The following is a 16,638-nucleotide window of genomic DNA, read 5'->3' as shown; positions in this document are numbered from 1 at the left end:
GATACAGCTACACCTCTCTCACCATTTCACAGGACTTGAGGCTTACAGGATACATTTAAAAACATTCTTTACCCACCTAAACCTCTTTTCAGCTTTCATCAGCCCATTTTGCACAGCTCTAAGATGTCAGAATCACCCAAAGCCTTTTACAGCACTCTTCATAATAAATAGATCACTGAAGAGTAGTAGATACTGGATATGAAATCTTGAGATGTTAAGACCCACACCCACATACCTCCCATTGCTCTGCACCTTAAAAGAGAAGGACACTGCCAATACTGAAACATAAAACAAAGGCAGCTAGTTATTTAGTTACAAAAACTATTAGTTAGCAGCTACAAAGACCAACTAATATCTGATTTGTTTTTCGATAACCCTATCTTCCTTCTTATCAGACATATTCCTAACCCAACTCTTTCAGCAATGCAATGCAATGAATGAATGAATCCAGAGTATGCCCACACCTTGATTCCTGCTTGCAGTTCTGGATACCCTATCTCAAAAAAGATATATTAGACTTAAACCAAATCAATTAGGGGTATGGAACAGCTTCTATACAAGGAGAGATTAAAAAGATTGGGGCAGTTTAGTTTAGAAAAGAGATAACTAAGGGGGAATATGATAGAGATCTATAAAGTCATGAACGGTATGGAGAAAGTGAATAGGGAGGTATTATTTACTCCTGCACTTAATACACAAACTAGGGATCATCCAATGAAATTAATAGGCTGCAGGTTAAAAACAGACAAAAGGAAGTACTTATAGACAACACAGTCAACCTGTGGAACTCATTGCCAGGTGATGTTGTGAAGCCCAAAAGTATAATTGGGTTCAAAACAAAAACAAAAAAAGAAAAAAGAATCAGATAAATTCATGGAGATTAGGTCCAAAAATTGCTATTAACCGAGACGGTCAGGGACACACCCCCATGCTCTGGGTGTCCCTAAGCCTCTAACCAGAAGGTGGGACTGGACAACAGGGATCGCTCAAAATTATCCTGTACTGTTAGTTCCCTCTGAAGAATCTGGCCCTGGGACAGTCAGAGACAGAATACTGGGCTAGACAGACCACTGGTCTGATCCAGTATGAGCGTTCTTATGAATTAACTGACTTCCAACTTCAAAGAAAATTGCTCAGAAGCATAAAGCAACATATCCTTCCACTTTGACTCCATCTTTCCCTTTTCTTTTGCATTCTTGTCATTGGCCATTTCATGTATCCTTTGTTAGTTTCTGAAATTGATTTGTGTTGTTGTTATACAATGCATGGTTATTATAGTAAGTAATACCAGCCAAGTTTCATGAAAACGTAGCTGCCTCACAGCATAAATCTGACGACTCCACTCACTGAGTAGACACTCACGCATTCCGAACTCTAGCAATTACTGCCAAAATAATGATGGCTTTTATTTTCTTTTAAGTCTGTGCACGTTGACATAATACAAAATTCCATTACACCAGTTTATCGCTACTTTATTCTTTTTAAATTGTTTGACAAAATATTGAACTATATTGAATTTTATATGCAAGTGGCATTTGTTATACGTAATACTAATAAGTCAAAATCTCACCTCTTTCCTGAACGTAACAATTCAAATCCTTCATTGATTTTATCAAATGGCAAAGTATGCATTATTAACGCATCTGGATTAAATTTCTTCTCCATATAATTGGACACTAATTTAGGGATAAAATCCTTGATCTTCCAGCCTGGGGAACCCACACAATGCACAGCTGAACAAACACATTTTGAATAAATAATGGTGAGACTCCTTGTCTCATCCTGAAGCATGGTGAGGATCTAAGGCATTGGGACAGGTGTTTGTGCTGAGTGGACATCTAGATATGCTCAGGAGTGTTCTACCATACTCTCCAGGGCATACACAGGACCAGATGCCAGAGGCACTAGAACTCACAGATTTGCTTGTGTTTGTTCACCTGTCACGTCCTATCTGATGCCTAGGCTATAAGCCCCCAGAGGCAATGGTTGTTTTCCTTGTAATATGTCAATACAGCCACCAGAATAGTGAGGCCTGATGCAGCTTTCTAGTCACTACCGTAGTACAAATAATACATCATACACCAGCAGACCTTTGAATACAGGCCAAATTTTCAGAAGACACAGTGATTTCAGTGCCCAACATAACACCCACCCCCCTCTGAAAATCAGGCCTCTTTAAAGTGTCTCAAGTTGGGCACTTAAAAATGGAGTCGTTAGTTATACTTCTGAAAAATCTCAGCCACTGGCACTAAATGCAATTATCTGAATGTCTAATTATTAAACACAGCTAGATGTCTGTATATTTCAATGTGCAAATTTCCAGATACCTATATGTTTGTGGCTGCATCTATCTGCATGTGTATTTTGTTAAGGTGAACTGCAGACTAAACAGTTTTTGTGGTATTTGCTAGCACAAATATTCAGATATATATTTAATAAAATCATATAAAGGAAAATGGAAATGTTTTATGAGATCAAGTGTTTATGTGCATAATATATGCAAAATATGTGGCTATGAATATGAGCCAGATTTTCAAGCTTAGGCGTGTGCAATTACACAATTACACATACATATCCAAATTTATTGGCATAAATGCTTTTTCTTCATGCACACCGGGGATTTCGTGTTGTACTCTGACAGCAGCAGAATTACCATTTACTTTTGTTTTCTATAATATACAGCAGTAAAATAGCCAGACTGACAACTAAACATTCCACAAGCAACTGCACAAGTTAACGAAGACTGACATTTTCATCTACTTTTGCTTATCTCCATGTCTCCAATAAAACTCTCTTCCCAGAGATGTCTAGTAAATGGCAGAATTGGGTCAAAGGATAGCTAAAGAGTGTTCCAATCATCACACAACTTCCAGAGTCCATGTGGCAGGATACCACGACAGCTGCCTGGTTAAAAAATTAAGACATCATACAGAGGAAGTGTGCAAGTTATGAAACAAAAAATTCTCTCAATACTGCCATGTAAATTTTGCCTTGTCAAAATAAATCTAAAGTCTATTATTTGGAGTCTTAAAATCTTGTATATATAAAAATTTAGCCTATCAAAAATACATTCATCCAGCTCTTATTTATATAGCAAAAAAGTTACTCTTCTCTGTATAAAACATAGCCAAGACTTTGCCCTTGTTTCAGGGATCTTTTACTTGAACTTGTCTGAGTGCTGGCCTGAAGATAAGGAAGCTTCTTGTTAGGAGTCTTGTGAAGAATACATGAACTGCAAGTACAGCCACCAGATGGAGACTACATTAATTAGTTAAGTCTGCTCTAACATTGGGCCACTAATGAGTGAAGAGAACATGTGCCAATATCACATACCACAGTATATACATGCATAATGACTTCGAAGGAATAGTCCACACCATGACCAGTCATCTCAGACAGCACCTCCTGAATAAGTTTAGGAAGTCTTGAGGGTTGATGCATTCAGTGGCTCCTAACATTTTAGCCTTGACAAATTGATCTTTGTTGATGTCGATTTCAATGATCCAGGAAGCACCATCTGATTTACAGCCAACTCCTCCCAAACCAAAGATGGCACAAGCAGAACTAGGTTTAACCTGCAGAACGATAAAACATGTGACCATGTTAGAAACCAGAAATGTAGACCTGTAACATTGTGAAAAAGTTTTCTGCTACATACAATTCATTAATGTGCTAAAAAAGCAACTGTGCCATTTGTCCTCAAAGAACACAGGTGCAAGTGCATGTGCATGCACACACATACCCAAGTACTTACTTTGGAAGAACTGATGGCAGCCCCATAACCAGTGGAAAATCCACAGCCACATAGACTTTATCCAGAGGAACAGCAGCAATAGGTCTTAGTTATGCCCAATTCTGGCCTACTATCTATTCTGAGAAGGTGCTGATGATCCACAAGAAATGGTGAATCTGCTGGTCTTGTCTGGTATGAGGTTCTGCGATTCAGAGAGGCTGCCAAGAGACATCCAGACTTGTCAGTAATACAAGGCATGACTAATAGTGTCAGAGTAATTGAGGCCGAGATTCAGGTAACAGAAAAGTTGAAACGCATTGTGTCTTCTGGCAACAGTCAATGTAAGGATTCAAATAGGAGCTGCACTCCCCACAGTGGAGAAGACAAAGAATAAAAACCCAAAACAAAAAACAGAACAGGTTTGTCATAAACATCCCTTGAACCAAACAGACTTAATAACAACTCCCAGGGAACAAGTCTGCCGTCTATTGCAGCTTTCCAATCAAGCTTTCAACAGGCAGAACAATCTGCTTTACCTATCAGCTGGCAATTGAGAAGAGGTTACTTATCTTACAACAGTAACTTGAGTTCTTCGAGATGTTTTGTCCCTATGGGTGCTCCACCACAGGATGTGTGCAAACCCACGTGCTTTCAACCGGAGAATGCAAAGTAGTATTTAAGGGTTCACACCTGCACAGAATGATGCCTCGTGTTCTGAACAAGGGCGTATAGGGAGATGAGAGTCTGCCATCACTCAGTTCTCTCTAGACCATGAAGCCTAACTCCACAGCAGAAGAGAAGATGGGCGGGAGATGGAGCATCCATCAGGACAAAACATCTCAAAGAACTCAAGTGAGGTAAGTAATCTCTCCTTCTTTGAGTATAAGTCCCTATGGGTGCACGATCAGAGGAGTCTCCTCAGCAGTAATTCAGTGAGGAGGTAAGTCCAGGACAGTTCGGAACACATCACCAAAGGCTATATACCTGCTTCACAGAGTAAAAGCTCATTCCACAGGTTGTACGCTGGCATTTTTTTGTAGATCAATATATAACCTAACATACATTTATACAGTGTGGAAATGTATTGCCCCTTCATCCTTTCTGCAAATGACCCAAATAGCTTAGGAGAGGCCTGGAAGGCAACGGCCTTTCTAACATCCAGTGCATGAAGGTTTGATTCCTCTCTGGAGTATGAGGTTTTGAGTAGAAAACTGGCAGGCCAATCTCCTAGTTAATGTGATGTTCTGAGGAGACCTTTAGAAGAAAGCAACGATGGGGTAGCATTGTAACTTTGTCCTTGCAGAAGGCAAGATACAGCTGATCAGGCATGAGTGGTCCCAGCTCTCCCACTCATCTTGCTGAAGTAATAGGGATGAGGAGCCAAATTTTGAGGGAGAGATGGAGAAAAAAAACAAAGGTGACCATTGATTCAAAAGGGGGTTTCATCAGAGCATTAAGAACCTGAGGTCCCACTGTGGGATTGGGTTCCAAACAGGAGGAAACAAGTTAAATAGGCCCTAAAGGAATCTGGCTATGATAAGGTGGGCAAAGACTGAAAAGCTCTGGATGGGAGAGTGAAAGGTTGTGATGTTCAAATGTATTCTAATAGAATTAGAGACAGAACTCATTGCCAGATCCTAGGAGATAGGCCAGTATCCTGGGAAGCAGAACTTCCAAGGCTTGGGAGGATGGAAGAGAGCACCAGGAGTGAAAATGTTTAAATTTTGGAGTAAATCTTGCAGCTACCAGGCTTTCTACAGAGAAAAGGACAGACTGAACTGCATCTAAACAGGTTATCTTCATGTTTGAGAGTCATGCTATGAGACTGAGGGAGGAAGGTTTGGGATGGATGAGAGTCCCTGAGTACTGTGTCCAGAGACCTTTCATAATAAGAAGTCATAGGGTGTTACCTCCAAGAAGTGGATGAGGTTTGAGTACCACACCTGTCTCGGTCACACTGGCACCATGAGAATAGCTATTGCTCTCTCTTGGCACATCTTGAGAATGGTCTTGAGTATTAGCGGTAGAGATGGGTAAGCATACAGCAGGGTACAAGACTATAGTGTTACCAGAGCATCCCCCATAAAAGTGTGACCATAACCTCCACTGGAGCAGAACAGTCCAATGGGGACTGACTCAGAAGGAGAGGCAGATTGAGTAGAAGTAAGGGGACGGTCCCTGTTTTTGCTGTTTGGATCTTCTCCTGAAGGGTTTCTGAGGCTTAGAGAAGGTTTGCTTATGGTATTGGAATACCTGGACCTTTGAGCCATTTGGGATCTACTATAGCATCTTTTCATTGCAGGAATATAAATCCCCAGAGAACACAACGTTGCCCTGGAATCTTTAAGTGAGTGGAGAGAGGAGTCCGTATTCTCACTGAAAAGCCTGGGTCCTTCAAAAAGGAGATCCTCCACAGTGTTTTTCACCTTCTTTGGAAGATTTAAAGACTGAAGCCAGGATGCTCTCTTCAGGACAACAGCAATGGCCATGGACCTCGATGCTGTGTTGATGGCATCTAGGAAAACTTGGAGGGAGGCTTTTACGACTAGCTGGCTGCCAAGATGATGGACTGAAATTGATCTCTCTGGTCTTCTGGCAGATTTTCAACAAAATATCACATACTCTAAATTTACACAAAGTAATATTTCATCATCAAGACCTGATTATTGTCAATACAAAAAGACTAGCTGAGGAGTAGCACTTCCTACCCAGTACATTCAGCCACTTGGATTCCTTGTCCATTGCAGAAGGTTTGGATAGACCTTGATGGCTCCTTTTGTGGGCTGTATCCATCATTAGGGAATTAGGACTGGGGTGGGAAAAGAAGTGTGCCCTTTGGTGGGATATAGTACTTCTTATCTGCCCTTTTACAGGTGGGTGGAATTGTAGCAAGTGTTTGCCATAGGGTAGGTGCAGAGGACAGCAATGTCTCATTAATAGACAAGGCAATCTTTCCTTGGGAATTGATAGTCAACATGTCAACCAAGGAATGTTGCAACTTGGATTTCCTCTAGGATTTAGAGAGAGCCCACCAACTGCTTCCGGAGGTCTTGGAAGGTCTTGAAATCATCAGCTCATCAGGACAGTGGTGTCATTACTGCCTCCTCTGGAGATGAAGAGGACTTGAATGAAGGAGGGGAGTTCCTTCTCCTCCTGTGTATCATCCTGTACCTAAGTGTGCAGTATCAAAGCATGGTCAGCTAGCACCCATGATATGGTATCAGTGGTGGCAGTACTGTTTCTTGGTGTCCTATAGAATTGGTTGCCAAAATGACCCCACAAGTCCTAGTAGCCTCACTGGGGAGGAGGGTAGAGGAAGGATCCCCAATGATGGTCATACTTTCTGGGCCTGCAACGTCTGATAGGATACCCAGAATCTTCTTCATTAGAAGGACTCAGAGGAGTGTGGTAGTATGGTGTTGGGATGGATTCCTGTACCAAGATCTCAAGAGTCAAATGAATCATCTCCTGAGCTAAGGCGGTGTGGTGTGGGCTCAGATGTCATAGCTGGTACACCAAAAGGCTGGAAACAAAGAAGTCTAGACTTCAGCTTCTAGACTATACCAGCGAGAGTACCCCCAAGCCTCACACACATGCTGTGGGGGATGACCCGAGCCACTCGTCTAACCACTGCCTCCCCCCCCCCCAATGTGTGGGGCTGGTGTCGTTGCTTACCCGAGCCCTGCCTGCCTGCCCATAGCACAAGGCTGGGGATAGTGTCACTGCTCACCTGAGCACTGCCTCCACCCCGTGCAGGGCTGGCATCGAAATCCCCCCCCCCCCCCAACACATTCCTTTGCCCCATTTAAAAACAAACAAACAAACCCACTTTTGCCAAAAATTTGGGATGGCCGGGACAGGGCTTAAAAAAGGGACTATCCCAGCCAAAACAGGACATAAGGTCACCCTAGTTGGGGATCCTATGGTTAGGTTAATTGGAGCTAGGGTTAGGGTCCCTATGGGTAGGGTAATTGGTGTAGGGATGTAAAATATTAAATATTTTATTTAATTTAATAAATATTAAATTAATATACCATTAAGACTAATACTTATTGGTTAACTGGCAGTGCAGGCTCTCTGTCTACATGGTGATGGCCTGATGCAGCCACTGGTACAGACGCTGCAGAGCGCCCCACTGCAGTACACCAGGGACCTAGTCCACGGGTCCGAGACAGGAGTCTCCCGCAGGGCTAGGCCAGGTCCGTGCAGGCTCCTGCTCTCGCGGCCGCTGCCTCACACCCGGTCTCAGGCCCACTGGGGGCAGGCTGGGGGAGTGGGCTCTTGCATCCCAGTGTAGCCAGCCATGTTGCTGTTGCTTCCCGGGGAGGCTGAGGCTCTGGTACAGGTGCTGCGGAGTGCCCCGCTGCAGAACACCAGGAACCACAGGTCTGAGAAAGAGGGTTCCCCATGGAGCTGGGCTGGGGGTACTACCCAGGGACTGAGGAGAGGGGGCAGGGTGTGTGTGTATGGGGGGGGGGGGGGCAGGGGACACACAGAATTATATTGATTAAACGGTTAACCGATACAATTTTGATAGTTTAAACGGTTGCCATTTGAAAACAAAATGTACATCCCTAATTAGGAGCTAGTGTTAGGGTTCCTATGAATAAGGCTCACCACCTTATGGGTAGGGTACTTGCAGCTAGGGTTATGGTTCCTATGGGTAGGATTCTGAGCAAGGGACGGGGTTCCTATGGGTAGGACTCTCCGTTCTAGTTTTATGTTCCTATAAGTAGGGTACTTTAAGTGAGTTACTGTAGGTAGGGCTCCCCATCTTACAATTAGGGTTCCTATGGGTAGAGTGCTTGGAGCTAGGGTTACTTTTACTATGGGGAGGGTTCCGTTCCCCAGAGTTAGGGTTCCTATGGGTAGGGCTCCCTACCCTAGGTTTTAGCATTCCTATAGATGGGTGTTTGGAGCTAAGGTTATGGCTCCTATTGGTAGGTCTCGGGTTCCTATGGGTAGGTACTTGGAGCTAGGATTAGGGCTCCTATGGATAAGGCTTCCCTCCTGAGGGTTAGGGTTACTATGTGTAGGGCTCCCCTAGTTTTAGGTTCCTATGGATAAAGTACTCTGAATGACGATTAGAGTTATTGTAGATAGTGCTCTCCACCTTACGGATAGAATTCCTGTAGGTAGGGCTACCCCCTCTAGGGTTAGGGATCCTATGCATAGGTACTTATACCGCTTTGGAGACATTTCAAGGCACTCAGACAAAGCATTGGTCTAATTTTGTTCCCACTGAAGAGAGACTTAGGATAACGCTGAGTACTCCTGCGCATCTTACAAGTTAATAAATAGTTCTAAATGTTAGGGATTTGCATTTTTTCCTTACATACACTATTATTTCACTTTAGGATTTTATTGCCATTTCACATACTCTGGCTACTGTCGTTTCTCTTCCCCCAAACTTTGAGTTGGGCTGGACAGAGATGTAGTGTAGTTTCCTGACTTTGAGAATGCTTACACTAGGAAGATTTATTTATGGGGCAGCATTTGAACTTTATTTCTAGCAGCATCAAAGTACAGCAGATTCTTTTTATCAGAACAAGGAGACCCAGTGCAGGTGCCTAAATTTTGCAAGTGTGTATGGAAGCAGACAAAAGCAGCCCTTGTGTACTCTGCGGCAAACTGAACCTAAACTGGGGCAGTTTTCTGCAGCACACTGGAAATTTTGTGGGAACTTCATGGAGTTTTTTTTTTAAATGAAGACTTCCAGTGAATATGAAAAAGACAACCAGAACAGTAATGCTGCTCTTTTGATACTAAATTCAAGTGTTACAACATCTTCAATATGCCAAAGTGTTGATGTATGCACCTCCCGTTTCCAGCGTGGGGAAGCTGGAGAATTTGGCAGTTGGGAACATGGAAGAGCTGCAGTTTGATTGTGGAATGTTTCTGTGAAAGCTCAGTGAAAGTTAATATTGACATTTCAATTGTTGGCTTCATGTTTGAGTTAATACTCTATTAAGATGAATGGGCGAATTTCCACTGTAAAAGAGGTAGGGAGGACAATTTAGAGGATATGGCACTGGAGGACTCAGAAGACCTGGGTTCAATTCCTGGCTCAGCCACAGAGTTCTTTGTGACCCATGTCACTTATCTCTATCACACCTCAGGTTTCTCCCCTCTGTCCAACATAAATAAAAATCTTTCCCATTTCAGCAGATGTGTTGCGAGGCATACAGCAATAAGGGCTATATACTTACATACACAGATGATGCTGGTTCACTCCTCAGCTCCATAATTTCAGGCTATCTGCAGACAGAAGAAGAAAAAACTATGCCAGTCTCCCCCTAATCTACATAGAGACAAGATTTCACCATGGCATGTGTTTCCACTTTCTCCATAACACTACCAGCAAGAAAAAAAATTGTTTTTTAATGAAATTTTAGATTCTGAAGTATAGTTCTACAGAAAGAGGTGAATTCTGCATAAATACCGTAAAGTCACAGTAACTGGGCCCAGAGAATATTGCTTCCCCAGTTATACTCTCATTTGTTTTGAGACATATAGTTTCATAAATTGTGATCTTTCAGTAAATGCATGGAGTAATATACCAAAAAAAAAAAAAAAAAAAAGATGGCTCAATAATATTACAGCCTCTGCCGTTTAATCTTTGCTGGAAAGCAGGTTGAGAGTCTAAAATCATGGGGAGATGTGGTTTGTGAGAAATATGTTTAGGAAGTAGAAGGCGGTTCTGGCCAAACTTTACTTGACAACGCTGGCAAGTAAGTCTGGTGGATGACTCAACTCTGGCAGTTCAGTAAAGGGAAGGATAATAATTAAACTATGCTTGTTTGCAGCAGAGGTTCAGTTTTAAGCATGTCTGTTCTCTCACTAACAAGTACTGTCACAAAGGCTAAGATGTTCATATAATATCATTAGGAATGGTCTGTCTCTGCTAAAAGGCTTTGAGTGAGAGGCAGCTTTGAAATGTAACTTCCTTTGTTTATAAAGAGCTCTTATTTATAGTCTCTGTAACTAGTCTAAGGTAGTAAAATCCTCAGCCTGTGCATATGCAATATCAGTAATATGCATGTGGAACAGAATAGTCACTGGCTCTGCCATGTGACATTGGGAAAATCAACCTACTTTTGCTTCAGCACTTCCTAGCTTTTGTTTTATCTATGCAGATTTAATAAACTGACACAGGAGCTTGTTTGCAGCATCTAGCACAATGTGCTCCCAATCTCATTTTGACCATGTGATACTACTTAATGCAAATAAGTTATCTGGCAAAAAGAGGACAACTCAAAAGTAACATAGAAGTGTAACTTTGAAGTTTCATTTCTATTCCACAAGATGGTGCTACTGACTAACGTAACCTACTGTGCAAAGCTCGCAAGATATAGCCAACGCTAAGAAACTGTTTATAAAAAAAAAATCCACATAGTTTCCTCAGTTGCCTTACATTTCAAGAGTCACTTTTATATAGAATTGCTCACTAGACAAGACATTTGAGTTGTGTTTCCTTAACGAAAGTTATTAAAAGGCATTTACTGTACACAGGACTATTTAATTCAAATGTTTATTTATGAAACAAAAAGGCATGTAGCCTAATCTCTCCTAATCTAATACATTGACAAGTTGTATGCCATTGCTTTTAGTACACTTACTACTCATTTAGACAAACCTTCACATTTTTCCCAAGTCAAATCTTTACTTTTTTTAAAAAAGTCCAGTATCAGGAGCTCATTTGCACTAGTGATATTTCAGGTGGTTAATACATAAATTGTTTAGGTTTTATATAAATAAAACCACCAGCTTCTGTGAATTAATATGAAATGGTAGTTCAGTGTAACCTGGCTCTCTCTGTCTGGCCTGCCACCAACACAACAGCAGGTACAAGGCTACCTTGTTCTTTAATTCACTACATGAAGGAGCCTCAATTGTTGTTTAATAAAAGCAAACTCTAGAGACCTTTTTACTTGATTATACATTGCACTTGTGCACACAATCATTTGTAAAATAAAATATTGGCATAGGCAAATGTAGCAAATGAAAGGCACTTAGGAGGTTTGCAGGTGAGTTCAAAAGAGGCAAGATTGGACCCAGCATTTGTCTGATTTATGTGCACAATCTTTTTTGCCCAGGAGAGTCTATCATTTCTGTGTGGGAATTCAAAAGCTGGGTTCAGATTCCTTTGGTAAGTAAAGAGAGAACAGACAAATCTTCATCTTACAATGATTTAAGAGCACAAACTAGAAAAGACAAGCAAAAATACATTTTAAATTGGAAGAGTTCTTTATGGATGGGAGATGTGTTTACATGTCATTGCATTATATTACCCAGCCCCAGTTATTAATTCATCTCCTTTTTGAACAGTACTTATATAGTGAGAGCATCTTTCAGAAAAGGATCTCAATTAATGGCTTTAAAAACATTAAGCACCTAAGCCTTAGCACCCCAGTTCGAAAAATACTATTGTCACCAACCTACACCTTTGTCAGTCACTTCTCAGCCTGTGTCTACAGACAGAAGTTTTACTGCTTTAACTGTACCAGTATAGGTAAACTGATACAACACTTAAAAGTGGACACAGTTATATCAATTTAATGGTGCTTATACCTGCCTAGTTTATTTTCCCAGGGGAAGGGGGAAACCAATGTACCTTTTTCTCAGTACAACATTTACAGTTGATACATCAAACAAACAAAACCAAACCCCACACCCAACAGCCATTAATACTCGTACAAAAACTGTATAGACCAGACTTAAGTTTCCCTAAGTACTGTCTTTAAAATAATTTACATAGCACTAAGTCTACATACCCCTTTACAAATAGAGTAAGGCATGTTCTGATCCCCCAAATAAGTTTACAATCTAAACAAGGTAAGACTGGTCAACAGCTCATAAAAGTGAGGGTGTGGGATTATTTATTAGTAGAAGAGGGAGCTGGGATTGGTTGAAGAGAAGGGTGTGAAGAAGGGCCATGTGTGGTGGATGAGGACAAGGAATGTTCCCAGCAGAGGGGATTCTAGATCACACTCTCTCCATATGGAAGCAACCTTCCACAATGTGTCTCAGGAAATCCTAATATATTTCAAAACAGGGTGGGCTGTCACTGGACCAGTGATAACCCACCATCCTCATCACTGATTTGCACAGTAAAAGAACAAGGATGTGATGCTGGTACAGGACTTGATCTGGAAAGATATTCAGGACTCTGACCCTGATCCAGCCAACCACATGCATAATGCCATTGAAGTCAATGGGACTGCTCATGTACTTCGGGTTAAGCATGTGGTTGATTGCTCAGCATCCCGCAGGTTCAAGCCCAAGGAAAGACATACACGCCATAGCTAAACTTGTCTGTGCCACAATTTGGTGTTCATAAAAGCAACCAGTGTACTAGTTACAATACTCCTCAGGAGATGACACGAGTGTGCTAAACACTGGCAAAACCATTCTGAATACCTTGTTTTCTGTGCATGCAATATCAATTCAATTACTCTTTGTAAAGTGCTTTATTAGTGCTAAGTATTATTTATTCAGAATTGAAGTTCCAGCTAGAAGTGACAGCATTATATGGGTATTCAAGCCTTTCATTAAAAGAAAAAATACTTCATGCTTCATCAATGTGCCCTGGTTGTCAAGAAGACTAATAGCATATTGGGCTGCATTAGGAGGAGCATTGCCAGCAGGTCGCAGGAAGTGATTATTCCCCTCTATTCGGCATTGGTAAGGCCGCATTTAGAGTATTGTGTCCAGTTTTGGGCTCCCCACTACAAAAAGGATGTAGACAAGTTGGAGAGAGTATAGGGAGGACAACAAAAATGATTAGGGGGCTGGAGCACAGGACTTATGAGGACAGGCTAAGGAAACTCGGCTTGTTTAGTCTGCAAAAGAGAAGAATGAGGGGGGGATTTGATAGCGGCCTTTAACTACCTGAAAGAGAGTTCCAGGGAGGATGAGGCTAGGCTGTTCTCGGTGGTGGCATATGACAGAACAAGGACCAACGGTCTCAAGTTGCAGTTTGGGAGGTCTAGGTTGGACATTAGGAAAAGGTTTTTCCACTAGGACGGTGGTGAAGCACTGGAATGGGTTACCTAGGGAGGTGGTGGAATCTCCATCTTTAGAGGTTTTTAAGTTGAGACTTGACAAAGCGCTGGCTGGGATGATATAGCTGAGGTTAGTCCTGCTTTGAGCGGGGGGTTGGACTAGATGACCTCCTGAGGTCCCTTCCAATCTAATATTCTATGATTCTATAGAACATACATGTCAATACTTGTCTCCTGGCCATGCCCACCGCAACCCCTCATGGAAAAGATTTGTTGACTATGTAAGAAAGGATGGGGAATAGAATCTTCCTAATAAAAACTGTACCTCATCTTATTACATATGCTGTGCTAGCCAGACACTTTCCATCAGCCAAATTTTTATGGACCTTCCCACCAGCGTGAACATTTTCAGAGCAAACATTTATCCACCCCATAATACAGGGAAGTAGACAGGAAGGTAGAATGGAAAAGATGGCTATGGAGCAACAGAATTACTGAATAGTTTTCCTTTGTATATAACCCCTATCCTAATAACTAAATAAGAAGCTTATTATATAATGTTGACATAGTAGCAGCATAAGATTCACTTACCTTTAAACTTGATGGTGGAAGCATTCTTCTGCCAAGCAAACGTATAACCACTAAAGAAATACAGTTTTTAAACGCGAAATGAAACACGGGAAGAAACCTTTGACAGATTTATTTTGCTAAGATGTTGATTTTCCTCAAGGGTAAGAAAAAAACCCAAACAAAACCACACAAGTTGTGAACAAAAGATGCTATGGACCAACCCCTATAACAAATGTGTGTTGTGGAAATTACTACTTAAAGTATTAAAGAAAAAGAAAAAGTAGTAAAAATAAAGTGTTTTAAATTGTTGAAAGTCAAGTCACTAAAGCAAATATTTCCTAAAACAACATCTGCCCCTCTTGTTAACAAAAATATCAGCTTAATACAAGGCTGATACCACACTGACTGTAAATAAATCTCAAACCACCAAAACCGACAAACTTAAAAAAAAAAAAAAAAATTAAAGTTTTCTTCCTCCCCAACTTTGGGTGTTGCAAATGACTCATGAATGCAAAAGTGGCTCTGAAAGAACATCATTTTGTTGCTTCTTTTTAAAGGAGGCGAAACACTTGTGAAGAAATGCCATCAGAGCTAACGTTTTTCTACAAATGAGCAAGCCTAAACAATAATGCATCAAATTTTCATGGTTTGGGTAAATGTACCGCTTTAATTGTACAACTGTATAAACAGCAAAAAAGGGGGAAGTTTTTCCATCTTTGCTCATTCTGGGCTTACAGCCAAAGAAGTGATAAAAGCTGGTTTGTTCTAAAACGTTTTACGGACACAACAGCTGCAGTTTTAAGTTTTGTTTTACCTACAAATAAAATGAGTTGTAAGTTCTTAGTTTTGTTTACATCTGTAAAGTTTAATATTTACTTAAGTGAGAGCTGTAAATGCCATTTTTGAGATAAGGAATTTGAAAACCTTAAAATAGAACCAAGTACTCCCCCCTCTTTTTCCTTTATACACTTAAAATAAAACAAGGTTTTTTCTTTATAAATATGATTTTATGAACAAAAGTCCAATCCTAGGCAAAATTAATTCATAAAAAAGAAGGCTTATGTTCTGGCTATTGGGCTGACAAATTTTCACTAACTGTGAACTCAATTGTAAAAAGTATATCACAGTTCATAAGGTGTTACAATAACTTATAACAAGTGTTAAAGCAAAGTAAGTCAAGTTGCTTTCAATAGTTATAAACAGGTGCAAGAGAACCAGACAGACTAAATTAGTCCAAACAAAAAATACCACATTGACATAATTCAAAGACTATGTTAACATTAGTAAAAACAGGAAATGTGGGACCAGAAATTAATGAACCAAAATTGGTGTGGAAGATATTTCCTAATTGGTGGACAAAATAATGAGGTTAGCTATTCCATCTCTGATTCTCTTTGTGCGCCCTTAAAGAAAGCAGGGAGTGGGGAAGGGAATGGAAGGACAGAGGCCGCTGTAGCAAGATTCACCATCATGGCTGTCACCTCCATCATCTCCCGGGACCCTGGATCTTCTTCACCCTAATTCTAATGAATGTCCTGACAGATCAGACCAGAGAGATGGATCAGATGACATTGCCATCCCTACTAACTCCAGTTGAATCCCAAACACCATCTGAAATGAAACAGGATCAGTCTTTAACAGCAGCAGCAACAGCTCCTGCTCATCTCAACTAATTACTCTTTTCCCCAAAAGGAGAGTTACTGTCATCTTTAATACCATCTAAGAGACTGTCAGACAAGGGGTTTTTCCCTTCTAAAACTCTCTCCAGCTAAAGGGAAAGGAACAAGAAAAGTTGTTGAAAATGAAAGCCTTACCTAATAATTTACATGTCAAATGCTTTAACTGTTTTCCCTCCTGCTCTGTATCTGTAGTAAAAAGTTAACAGGATTTTTAATGGTGTGTTTACCACAGTCCGAAGCAGGCTGAGGTCTCTCTATACCCAACCCTAGACTTGGTTTAACAGTTTAATGTTGGACAGTGACTGAGTTACGTTAACACTTTTGGCCTATTTATTTCATCTAAATTAATACAAGAAATATTAATCCCATTTTACAGAAGGGATATGGAAGCATAGAGATTAGCCAAAATTGCTAATCAACCTGGGAAGCCTAGGAGCCTACTTCTTCGGTGTACTTAGCTCACTGACCTCAGTGGCCGTCGGAGCGCTCGCTGCTTGTACAAATCAGACATCAGGGTTAGGTACCCAGAAAACAAGGATCAAACAAAGGTTGCCTGTGAAAATTTGGTTCAGGACACTTGCCCAGCACCACATAGGAACTCTTTGGTAGAAGCAGGGATAAAATCCACTTCTCCAGGGCAGCATTCAACTGT

At 41.0% G+C, this 16,638-nt stretch overlaps 1 pseudogene; it reads right to left on the bottom strand.

Annotated features, from left to right (window-relative positions):
* Positions 1 to 253: 253 nt before the first annotated feature.
* Positions 254 to 4,167, bottom strand: LOC137160214 (alcohol dehydrogenase 1-like; annotated as a pseudogene).
* Between the last annotated feature and the right edge of the window lie 12,471 nt (positions 4,168 to 16,638).

Source organism: Emydura macquarii, unplaced genomic scaffold, assembly GCF_026122565.2.
Source record: "Emydura macquarii macquarii isolate MOO-44397 ecotype Brisbane River unplaced genomic scaffold, CSIRO-AGI_Emac_v2 contig_2171, whole genome shotgun sequence".
In the NCBI taxonomy this organism is placed as follows: domain Eukaryota; kingdom Metazoa; phylum Chordata; order Testudines; family Chelidae; genus Emydura; species Emydura macquarii.
Note: the sequence above shows the minus strand (reverse complement) of the source record. Positions and strands in the feature narration are given on the sequence as shown.